At 47.1% G+C, this 11,968-nt stretch overlaps 1 long non-coding RNA gene across 1 annotated transcript; it reads right to left on the reverse strand.

Annotated features, from left to right (window-relative positions):
- Positions 1-1,816: 1,816 nt before the first annotated feature.
- On the reverse strand, positions 1,817-3,456 carry LOC147084073 (uncharacterized). Its single transcript, XR_015075920.1, has 2 exons — positions 3,366-3,456; positions 1,817-1,981 (listed from the first exon to the last, which is right to left on the reverse strand). It is a non-coding gene; the product is annotated as an uncharacterized LOC147084073 (long non-coding RNA).
- Positions 3,457-11,968: the final 8,512 nt, after the last annotated feature.

The raw sequence follows: 11,968 nt of genomic DNA on the forward strand, positions 1-11,968 counted from the left end.
GCTTGGCAGGAAATTGGGAGGAGCTGGTTCACACGCAGACAGCACCTGATTTCGAGACGCTGTCCTTTTAAAATTGGTCCTCCACAGGCAAGGAGGGACTCGGTCCCTTTAATGAAAATCACACTGGAAAGGAGAGTCCCTGTCCCTTTAAGAGCCCTCCGCCCACCACTCCCGCCTTTTTCGTAAAGTCTTTGAAATTAATAATAAAAGTTCATGCAGAAAAAATGTGAGTGTGTGTCTGACTGTATTTTAGTGAGTATCTGTGTCTGTGTGTCTGTCTGACTGTATGTGTGTCTGTCTGTGTAGAATAGCATCATAGAATGATACAGCACAGAAGGAGGCCATTCGGCCCATCGTGCCTGTGCCGGCTCTTTGAAAGAGCGATCCAATTAATCCCACTCCCCATGCTCTTTCCCCAAAGCCCTGTAAATGTTTGCCCTTCAAGTATTTACCTCAATCTCTTTTGAATTATAATATTGAATCTACTTCCACCGCCCTTTCAGGCAGCGCATTCCAGATCACAACAACTTGGTGTAAAAATCTGTTTCCTCATGTCACCTCTGGTTCTTTTGCCAATCGCCTTAAATCTGGTTTCCGTCCCTTCAGCCATTGGAAACGGTTTCTCCTTATTTACTCTCTCAAAATCCATCCTGATTTTGAACAACTCTATCAAATCTCCTCTTAATCTTCTCTGCTTAAGGAGAACAACCCCAGCTTCTCCCGTCTCTCCACGTAACTCAAGTCCCTCATCCCTGGTCCCATTCTCGTAAATTTCTTCTGCACCCTCTCTTAGGCCTTGACATCCTTCCTAAAGTGTGGTGCCCAGCGGAAGCCTAGCCAGTGTTTTATAAAGGCTTAGCATAACCTGCTTGCTTTTGTACTCTATTCCTCTATTAATAAAGTCAAGGATCCTGTATGCTTTTTTAACAGCCTTCTCAACTTGTCCTGCCACCTTCTAAGATTTGTGTACATACACCCCGAGGCCTCTCTGTTCCTGCACCCTCTTTAAAACTGGGCCATTTAGTTTATATTGCCTCTCCTCATTCTTCCTACCAAAATGAATCACTTCACACTTCTCTACATTAAATTTAATCTGCCACGTTTCTGCCCATTTCACCAGTCTGGCTACATCCTCCTGAAGTCTGTTACTATCCTCATTGTTTGCTACATTTCCGAGTTTCGTGTCATCTGTAAATTTTGAAATTTTGCCCTGGATCCCCAAGTCCAGGTCATTGATATATATCAAAAAAAGCAGTGGTCTGAATCAATGTTCACGTTAAGTTGCGCGGCCACGCAGCCGGCTCACCGCCCTATAAATGGAATAAACGCGTATGCGCGGAAATTTGAATGGGCCGTGCAGCACGTTAAAGGGGCCACACCTCAAAAAAAGAGGGAACATTGATCCTAATACCGACCTCTGGGGAACATCACTGTTTACCTCCCTCCAGTCTGAAAAGAAACCGTTCACCACTACTCTCTGCTTTCTGTCCCGTGGCAGAAAATTGGGAGGGGGCGAGAGCAAACAGCACCTGATTTCTCGCCAAGCACTCAGGGGAGCAGGGGATTAGCCCTACTTTAAATGTCAGTCTCTTACATATACATTATAAAAAGGGAGACGCTGTCCCTTTAAAAATCGGTCATCCACGGGGACGCGGTCCCTTTAATGAAAATCTCATGGAAAAAGAGAGCGCCTGTCCCTTTAAGAGAACCCCCACCACTCCCATATTTTTCTTAAAGTGCTTGAAATTAATAATTGAAAACGCAGAAAATTAGTATTAAAAAAGTTAATTCAGGGGGAAAAAATATTTTTACTCACATTTGCTCCCCAGGGTTGCTTGTTTCTATTTCATCAATTTAAAAACGAACTGCTTTTTTTTAATGATCAGCCATGATCGCATTGAATGGCGGAGCAGGCTCGAGGGGCCGAATGGCCTACTCCTGCTCCTATCTTCTATGTTTCTATGTTTAAAACAAGTATCTTCTGTAAAATAAAATTAGTTTGAGCTGTAAAATCGGAAAGGAACATTAAAAATAAACTTTCCCAGGATCACAGATTCTGACCAGGCCGCTTTACAAAATGGCGGCGGGCCGATCCCAGGTCCTGCCTCCTCCTTCGCCGCGATTGGTTGGAGGACCAAAGCCCCTCGGTCGGTCCTCCAGGCTCCGCCTCCCCTCGCTCATTGGTGGAGAGCTCAGTGTCAGTCAATGCACGCCGGAGACGTCGTGACGTTGCAGGGTGGGCGGTTGGAGCAGGCGGGAAATTAAATTCATTTAAATTAAATCTCCCGTCAGCCTCCTCGGTCCCACTCAGCCGGCGCAAGTCCCGCCCCTCGGGCTCCTCCATTGGTTGGAGGATCCGCCGCCGGCTCGCTTCTCCAGTCCCGCCCTGGGTCCTATCTTCTATGTACTTTCAGTGATGACTTTTACAAACTTGTTTTACGGGAAATTAGAAGAGGGGGGGAGAGATTTGAAGACACTCGGTCCCTTTGTGACGCTAAAGTTGCAGCTGACCCCGCGCATGCGCCCCATGGCCCCGCCCCCTCCTGCTACACAGGCGCCCGGCCCGCACCGCGCATGCTCAGCACACACCCTGGGCCCCTGTCAATCATCCTCCCCCTCTGAACAGGCCCCTGCCCCTACTCCGCATGCGCCGCCGGGCCCCGCTCCCGAGGATGAGCCGCTACCGCGCCTGCGCAGGGCCTCGCATTCTGGGGAAGGCCCGGGCAACCACGAGGGTCCGGATCACCGGCGGAAAGTGAGTTTTATCAGGGTTTTTTTATATATAACGAAGAGAAGCGCGGGCGGGGAAATAAATAAAAAGAAAATACAAACCGGACCGTCCCAGTGCCCTCCCGGCAGCGAGCGGAGCGGATTGAGCGGTTGCAGCCCCTTGTCCGAATGGGCTCTTCCTGTGATGACGTCACAATTGTGCATTTGAAAGCAGCTTGCATTGTGAAGCTTGTGCCCCTTTGCCAGGCCCGCTGCTTGCGGCCCCTCTCCCAGATTCCAGCCCCAGCTCTGTGCTGACCGAGCTGCTCTCACCTGGGGACAGCGCGTCACAATCGGCCCCAGCGCTCCTGAGCTGGAGAGGAGGCCCCGCCCCCTTGCCGCGCCGCCATTGGTTGAAGGACCAGGCCGCCCAGTTCAGTCCTCCCAGCTCAGCCCTCTTCCTATTGGTTAGCGCTCCCGTCAGTCAGAATCACATTGCTCCGGCTCACTCCGCCCCCCCGCGCACCTCAATCCGCTCCGTTCGGTGTCCGCGGAGGTCCCGCCCGCCCGACTCTCAGGTTTGGTTTTTCTCGTATTTTACTTTATAATCTCGCTCTCCGCTCCCCCCTCGATTTAAATCGATTCCCCAACTTTACCCCGGCCGCTGATTTCGCCTCTTCCCCGGGCCCGGCCTTCCGTCTGCTCTCCGGAGACCCCACACAGGCGCACTGGCAGCCTCGATTCGTGGTGGGGCCGAATAAGCATGCGCGGCCCCGCCTCTCCACATTTAAAGGGACACCCACCCCCTCCACATTTAAAGGGACACCCACCCCGTCCACATTTAAAGGGACACCCACCTCCTCCACATTTAAAGGGACTCCCTCCCCCCCCTCTCATGTCCGCTACTGTGGAGGAGGAATTCTTTGAGTGTTTACGGGATGGTTTCCTGGACCAATATGTCGAGGAACCAACCAGAGATCAGGCCATCTTAGACTGGGTATTATGTAACGAGAAAGGATTAATTAGCAATCTGGTTGTACGAGGCCCGTTGGGTCGCAGTGATCATAATATGATCGAAATCTTTATTAAGATGGAGAATCAAGTTGTTGACTCAGAGACTAGGGTCCTAAATTTAAATAAAGGAAACTACGATGGTCTGAGAAGCAAGTGAGTAGGATTGATTGGGGAATGTCACTCAAAGGGTTGACGGTGGATAGGCAATGGCAAACATTCAAAGACCGCATGGATGAACTACAGAATTTGTTCATCCCAGTTTGGCATAAAAATAAAACAAAAAAGGTGACTCAACCGTGGCGAACAAGGGAAATTAGGGATAGCATAAGATCCAAGGAGAGGACATATAAATTGGCCAGAAAAAACAGTAAACCTGAGGATTGGGAGCAGTTTAGGATTCAACAAAGGAGGACAAAGGGATTAATTAAGAAGGGGAAAATAGAATATGAGAGTAAGTTTTCAGGAAACATAACAACTGACTGTAAAAGCTTTTATAGATATGTGAAGAGAAAAAGAACATAAGAAGTAGGAGCAGAAGTAGGCCATACGGCCCCTCGGGCCTACTCCGATATTCAGTAGGATCATGGCTGATCTGAACCTAGACTCACATCCACTTCCCTGCCCGCTCCCCGTAACCCCTAATTCCCTTATCAGTTAAGAAACTGTCAATCTCTGTTTTAAATTTATTTAATGTTGCAGCTTCCACAGCTATCTGAGGTAGCAAATTCCATAGATTTACCACCCTCTGAGTGAAGAAGTTTCTCCTCATCTCAGTTTTGAAACGGCAGCCCCTTATTCTAAGATTATGCCCCCTAGTTCTAGTCTCACCCATCAGTGGAAACATTCTCTCTGCATCCACCCGATCGAGCCCCCTCACAATCTTATATGTTTCGATAAGATCGCCTCTCATTCTTCTGAATTCCAATGAGTAGAGGCCCAACCTACTCAACCTTTCCTCATAAGTCAACCCCCTCATCTCCAGAATCAACCGAGTGAACCTTCTCTGAACTGCCTCGAGAGCAAGTATATCTTTTCTTAAATATGAAAACCAAAACTGCACGCAATATTCCAGGCGTGGCCTCACCAGTCCCCTGTATAACTGAAGCAAGACTTCCCTGCTTTTATACTCCATCCCCCTTGCAATAAAAGCCAAGATTCCATTGGCCTTCCTGATCACCTGCTGTACCTGCATACTAACCTTCTGTGTTTCATGCACCAGGACCCCCAGATCCCTTTGTACTGTAGCACTTTGCAGTTTCTCTCCATTTAGATAATAACTTGCTCTTTGATTTTTTCTGCCAAGGTGCATAACCTCACACTTTCCAACATTATATTCCATCTGCCAAATCTCTGCCCACTCACTTAGCCTGTCTATGTCCTTTTGCAGGTTTTTTATGTCCTCCTCACTCACTGCTTTCCCTCCCATCTTTGTATCGTCGGCAAACTTGGATATGTTGCACTCGGTCCCCTCCTCCAAATCGTTAATATAGATTGTAAAGAGTTGGGGTCCCAGCACTGACCCCTGCGGAACACCACTAGTTACTGATTGCCAACCCGAGAATGAACCATTTATCCCAACTCTCTGTTTTCTGTTAGATAGCCAATCTTCCACCCATGCCAATATATTACCCCCAATCCCATGCTTTTTTATCTTGCGTAGTAATCTTTTGTGTGGCACCTTGTCAAATGCCTTTTCGAAGTCCAAATACACCACATCCACTGGTTCCCCTTTATCCACCCTGTTTGTTACATCCTCAAAGAATTCGAGCAAATTTGTCAAACATGACTTCCCCTTTATAAAACCATGCTGACTCTGTCCAATTAAATTATGCTTATCCAAATGTCCTGTTACTGCTTCCTTAATAATGGACTCCAACATTTTACCAACCACAGATGTTAGGCTAACTGGTCAATAGTTTCCAACCTTTTGTTTCCAACCTTTTGTCTCCCTCCCTTTTTAAATAAGGGCATTACATTAGCAGTTTTCCAATCTGCTGGGACCTTGCCTGAATCCAGGGAGTTTTGGAAAATTACCACCAATGCATCCACAATCCCCACTGCTACCTCTCTCAAGACCCTAGGATGTAAGCCATCAGGTCCAGGGGATTTATCCACCTTAAGTCATTCAATGGCATTACCATTGCTGAATCCCCCACTATCAACATCCTGGGGGTTACCATTGATCAGAAACTGAACTGGACCAGCCATATAAATACTGTGGCTACAAGAGCAGGCCAGAGGCTGGGAATTCTGCAGCGAGTGTCTCACCTCCTGACTCCCCAAAGCCTTTCCACCATCTACAAGGCACAAGTCAGGAGTGTGATGGAATACTCTCCACTTGCCTGGATGAGTGCAGCTCCAACAACACTCAAGAAGCTCGACACCATTCAGGATAAAGCAGCCCGCTTGATTGGCACTCCATCCACCACCTTCAACATTCACTCCCTCCACCACCGGCGCACTGTGGCTGCAGTGTGTACCATCTACAAGATGCACTGCAGCAACTCGCCAAAGCTCCTTCAACAGCACCTTCCAAACCCGCGACCTCTACCACTTAGAAGGACAAGGGCAGCAGACGCATGGGAACATCACCACCTACAAGTTCTCCTCCAAGCCACACACCATCCTGACTTGATCCTGTATCGCCGTTCCTTCACTGTCGCTGGGCCAAAATCCTGGAACTCCCTTCCTAACAGCATTGTGGGTGTACCTACACCATATGGACTGCAGCGGTTCAAGAAGGCGGCTCACCACCATCTTCTCAAGGGCAATTACGGATGGGCACTAAATGCAGGCCTAGCCAGCGACGCCCACATCCCATCAATGAATAATTTTTTTTTTTTTTAAATGTCCCTTTATCTTACCGAGTACCATCTCCTTAGTGATTTTAATCGTGTTTAGCTCCTCCCCCCATAGCCCCGTTTGTCCAGTGTTGGGATATTTTTAGTGTCCTCTACTGTAAAGACTGATACAAAATATTTGTTCAGCGTTTTTGCCATCTCCATGTTCCCCACTACTGACTTCCCAGTCTCGTCCTCTAAGGGACCAACATTCACTTTAGCCACCCTTTTTCTTTTTATATAACTGTAGAAACTCTTGCTATCTGTTTTTATATTTTTTGCTAGTTTACTTTCATAATCTATCTTCCCTTTCTTAATTAATCTTTTAGTTATTCTTTGCTGGCTTTTAAATACTTCCTAATCTTCTATCCTCCCACTAGATTTGGCTACTTTATAAGCCCTTGTTTTCAGTCGGATACTATCCCTTATTACTTTACTTAGCCACGGATGGCTGTCTTTTCTTTTACGCCCCTTTTTCCTCAGTGGAATATATTTTTCTTGAAAGTTGTGAAATATCTCCCTGAATGTACACCACTGCTCATTTACCGTCTTGCACCTTAATCTATTTTCCGAGTCCACTTTAGTCAACTCTGCTCTCATACCTTCATAGTCTCCTTTATTTAAGCTTAGTACGCTGGTTTGAGATCCAACTCTCTCACCCTCCAACTAGAATCCTGGCGAATCGAATAACCAGGGCTGTAGAGAGGGCTTTAAACTAATTAGTGGCGAGAAGGTTTCAAGAGAGCCTGGTTGGTTCAGTAACATACTGCTCAAGGAACCTGTCGCTAATGCACTCTATGAACTCTTCCTCAAGGCTGCCCTGCCCAATTTGATTAGTCCAGTCAATATGAAAGTTAAAATCTCCCATGATTATAGCTGTTCCCTTATTACAAGCCCCAACTATTTCCTGATTTATACTCCGACCAATAGAGTTGCAACTGTTAGGAGGCCTATAGACTACGCCCACTAGTGACTTTTTCCCCTTATTATTCCTTATTTCCACCCAAACCGTTTCACTATCCTGATCCTTTGACCCAATATCATTTCTCACTATTGCAGTGATTCCATCCTTTATTAACACAGCCACCCCACCACCTTTTCCTTCCTGGCTGTCCTTCCTAATAGTCAAATACCCCTGGATGTTTAGTTCCCAGTCATGGTCACCCTGCAGCCATGTCTCCGTAATGGCCACCAGATCATACCCATGTGTAGTTATTTGTACCGTCAACGCGTCTATTTTGTTACGAATGCTGCGTGCATTCAGATAAAGAACTTTTAAATATGTTTTGTGACAATTTATTCCTGCTTTTACCCCCTTTACGACTTTACCTTTATCTTTATATATTCTGTCCCTTCCTGACATGCTCTGGTTTTTAATTCCTCCACTGCTACCTTGCTCTATTGCCTTCTCCGCTGACATTTTTATTTTTCGCTCTCTTGAAACCTCCCCCCCACTAATTAGTTTAAAGCCCTCTCTACAGCCCTAGTTATTCGATTCACCAGGATTCTAGTCCCAGCACTGGCCAAGCGAAGTCCGTCCCAACGGAACAGCTCTCTCCTGTCCCAGTACTGGTGCCACTGTCCCAAGAAGCAAAACCCATTTCTCCCACACCAGTCTTTGAGCCACGCATTTAACTCTCTGATTTTATTTACCCGAGCCAAATTTGCTCGTGAGGGCAGGTACAGCACGGGTTAGATACAGAGTAAAGCTCCGTCTACACTGTGCTATGAAACACTCCCAGGGCAGGTACAGCATGGGTTAGATACAGAGTAAATCTCCCTCTACACTGTCCCATCAAACACCCCCAGGGCAGGTACAGCACAGGTTAGATACAGAGTAAAGCTCCCTCTACACTGTCCCATCAAACACTCCCATGGCAGGTACAGCATGGGTTAGATACAGAGTAAAGCTCCCTCTACACTGTCACATCAAACACTCCCAGGGCAGGTACAGCATGGGTTAGATACAGAGTAAAGCTTCCTGTACACTGTCCCATCAAACACTCCCAGGGCAGGTACAGCACGGGTTAGATACAGAGTAAAGCTCCCTCTACACTGTCCCATCAAACACTCCCATGGCAGGTACAGCACGGGTTAGATACAGAGTAAAGCTCCCTCTACACTGTTCCATCAAACACTCCCAGGGCAGGGACAGCACGGGTTAGAAACAGAGTGAAGCTCCCTCTACACTGTCTCATCAAACACTCCCGGGGCAGGTACAGCACGGGTTAGATACAGAGTAAAGCTCCCTCTACACTATCCCATCAAACACTTCCAGGGCAGGTACAGTACGGGTTAGATACAGAGTAAAGCTCCCTCCACACTGTCCCATCAAACACTCCCAGGGCAGGTACAGCACGGGTTAGATACAGAGTAAAGCTCCCTCTACACTGTCCCATTAAACACTCCCAGAGCAGGTACAGCACAGGTAAGATACAGAGTAAAGCTCCCTCTACACTGTCTCATCAAACACTCCCGGGGCAGGTACAGCACAGGTTAGATACAGAGTAAAGCTCCCTCTACACTGTCCCATCAAACACTCCCAGGGCAGGTACAGCACGGGTTAGATACAGAGTAAAGCTCCCTCTACACTGTCCCATCATAAGGACATAAGAAGAACATAAGAAGTAGGAGTAGGCCATAAGGCCCCTCGGGCCTGCTCCGCCATTCAATAGGATCATGGCTGATCTGAATCTAGACTCACGTCCACTTCCCTGCCCTCTCCCCGTAACCCCTAATTCCCTTATCTGCTAGGAAAATGTCTATCTCCATTTTAAATTTATTTAATGTTGCAGCTTCCACAGCTCTCTGGGGTAGCAAATTCCATAGATTTACTACCCTCCGAGTGAAGAAGTTTCTCCTCATCTCAGTTTTGAAAGGGCAGCCCCTTATTCTAAGATTATGCCCCCTAGTTCTAGTCTCACTCTTCAGTGGAAACACCCTCCCCGCATCCACCCGATCAAGCCCCCTCACAATCTTATATGTTTCGATAAGATCGCCTCTCATTCTTCTGAACTCCAATGAGTAGAGTCCCAACCTACTCAACCTTTCCTCATACGTCAACCCCCTCATCTCTGGAATCAACCGAGTGAACCTTCTCTGAACCGCCTCGAGAGCAAGTATATCTTTTCTTAAATATGGAAACCAAAACTGCACGCAGTATTCCAGGTGTGGCCTCACCAATACCCTGTATAACTGCAGCAAGACTTCCCTGTTTTTATAGTCCATCCCCCTTGCAATAAAAGCCAAGATTCCATTGGCCTTCCTGATCACCTGCTGCACCTGCATACTAACTTTTTGTGTTTAATGCACCAGGACCCCCAGATCCCTTTGTACTGTAGCACTTTGCAGTTTCTCTCCATTTAGATAATAACTTGCTCTTCGATTTTTTCTGCCAAAGTGCATAACCTCACACTTTCCAACATTATATTGCATCTGCCAAATCTCTGCCCACTCACTTAGCCTGTCTATGTCCTTTTGCAGGTTTTTTATGTCCTCCTCACTCACTGCTTTCCCTCCCATCTTTGTATCGTCGGCAAACTTGGATATGTTGCACTCGGTCCCTTCCTCCAAATCGTTAATATAGATTGTAAAGAGTTGGGGTCCCAGCACTGACCCCTGCGGAACACCACTAGTTACTGATTGCCAGCCCGAGAACGAACCATTTATCTCAACTCTTTGTTTTCTGTTAGATAGCCAGTCTTCCACCCATGCCAGTATATTACCCCCAATCCTGTGATTTTTTATCTTGATCAGTAATCTTTTGTGTGGAACCTTGTCAAATGCCTTTTGGAAGTCCAAATACACTACATCCACTGGTTCCCCTTGTTGTGTCTGTGTGTTGATAGAGACACTGAAGACAGGAGTTGGCTTGATAGGTGTTTACTAAACAAATTCTGGAGGGGAACTAACGGATACAACACAATACTCAGGCTTATATAGCCCGAGTGGCCATTACCGGCATTACAGTACACATGGGGCTCTTAAAGGCACATACACTACAATTCCTCTCCTTTTAGCTAACCAGTACATAATATTTTAAGTAATTATTAATTACATGTTACAAGAAAAATAATCTATACATTGCTGCAGTTAATTAATTATAAGTCAGTCTCTCTGGAGGCTTCCTGACTCGGTCCGGATAACGCCTCGGTGGTGTAGTAGTTTCTGGTCATGTAGTAGGTTCTTTTGGCAAGGCTGATTCGGCTTGAATGCCAGTGTCGGGTTCATCGGGTTCCAGTATCACCGGATCGGAGGTAGATATAGGTATCTCTACTTCATCGTTAAGCGTATAGAGTTGTGGTGTAGGTTGTCCCTTTTCGGATGACTCTGATTTGGTCAGCATGGCGCCTTATTATGCTTTCTCCGATGTCCACGGTATACATCAGCGGTCCTAGTCGTGTGCAGATAGTTCCAGGCTGCCATTTCTCGGTACGGTAGTCCCGGGCCAAAACTTGTTGACCTATCTGGAAGGTTCTAGTTGGCCTTTCATTCATGCCTTGAAATTGCCGGTTCTCCACGTCCCTTCTGATGTTGGGCTTGATCAAATCCAGCCGGCATCTTAGGCTTCTATTGAAGAACATCATGGCGGGAGTTTGGTTTGTAACCATATGTGTTGCATTCCTGTATGCGAACAAGAAGTTATCCACCTTGTGCTGAAGTTTTATGTCTTCATTACCCATGGCCTTTATGGCCTTCTTGAAGGTCTGGACAAACCTTTCAGCCAATCCATTGGTGGCGGGATGGTATGGGGCGGACGTGTAGTGCTTAACCCCATTGTTTTTTTAAGAACTTCCTGAATTCTTCGGACACAAATTGCGGTCCATTATCAGAACAGATCTGTTCCAGCGGCCCATTCCTGGCAAATATGGTCCTTAATACTGTGATGGTTTTTTCTGTGGTGGTGGAGGACATCTTGATTACCTCCGGCCACTTGGAGTGTGCATCAACTGCGATTAAGAACATTGAGTCCATAAATGGACCAGCAAAGTCGATGTGTACCCTTTGCCAGGGAGATGAGGGCCACTCCCATGGATGTAGAGGGGCTTGGGGTGGAGCGTTTTGGACCTTCTGGCATCCTAGGCAGCTCTTGGTCATTTCTTCGCTGTCTCCATCAATACCTGGCCACCGTACAAACGCTCTGGCTAGGTTCTTCATTTTCACTCCACCCAGATGCCCCTCGTGAAGCTCCTTTAGCACTTTATCCTGGAGTTTGGGTGGAATCACCACTCTGGATCCACACATCAAGGTTCCTCGGCACACTGACAGCTGTTCTCTTCTTTGCGAGAATGCTGGCAACAGTGGTTCGCCATGTGCTGGCCATCCCTTCACCGTTAAGTCGTAGACTCGTGAGAGAGTCGGGTCATTTCTCGTTTCCTTTTCAATGGCAGAATTTGTTACTGGTA

The sequence above is a fragment of the Somniosus microcephalus genome, unplaced genomic scaffold, assembly GCF_052327205.1.
Source record: "Somniosus microcephalus isolate GS21.2 unplaced genomic scaffold, FLI_Smic_1.0 scaffold2, whole genome shotgun sequence".
NCBI lineage: Eukaryota > Metazoa > Chordata > Chondrichthyes > Squaliformes > Somniosidae > Somniosus > Somniosus microcephalus.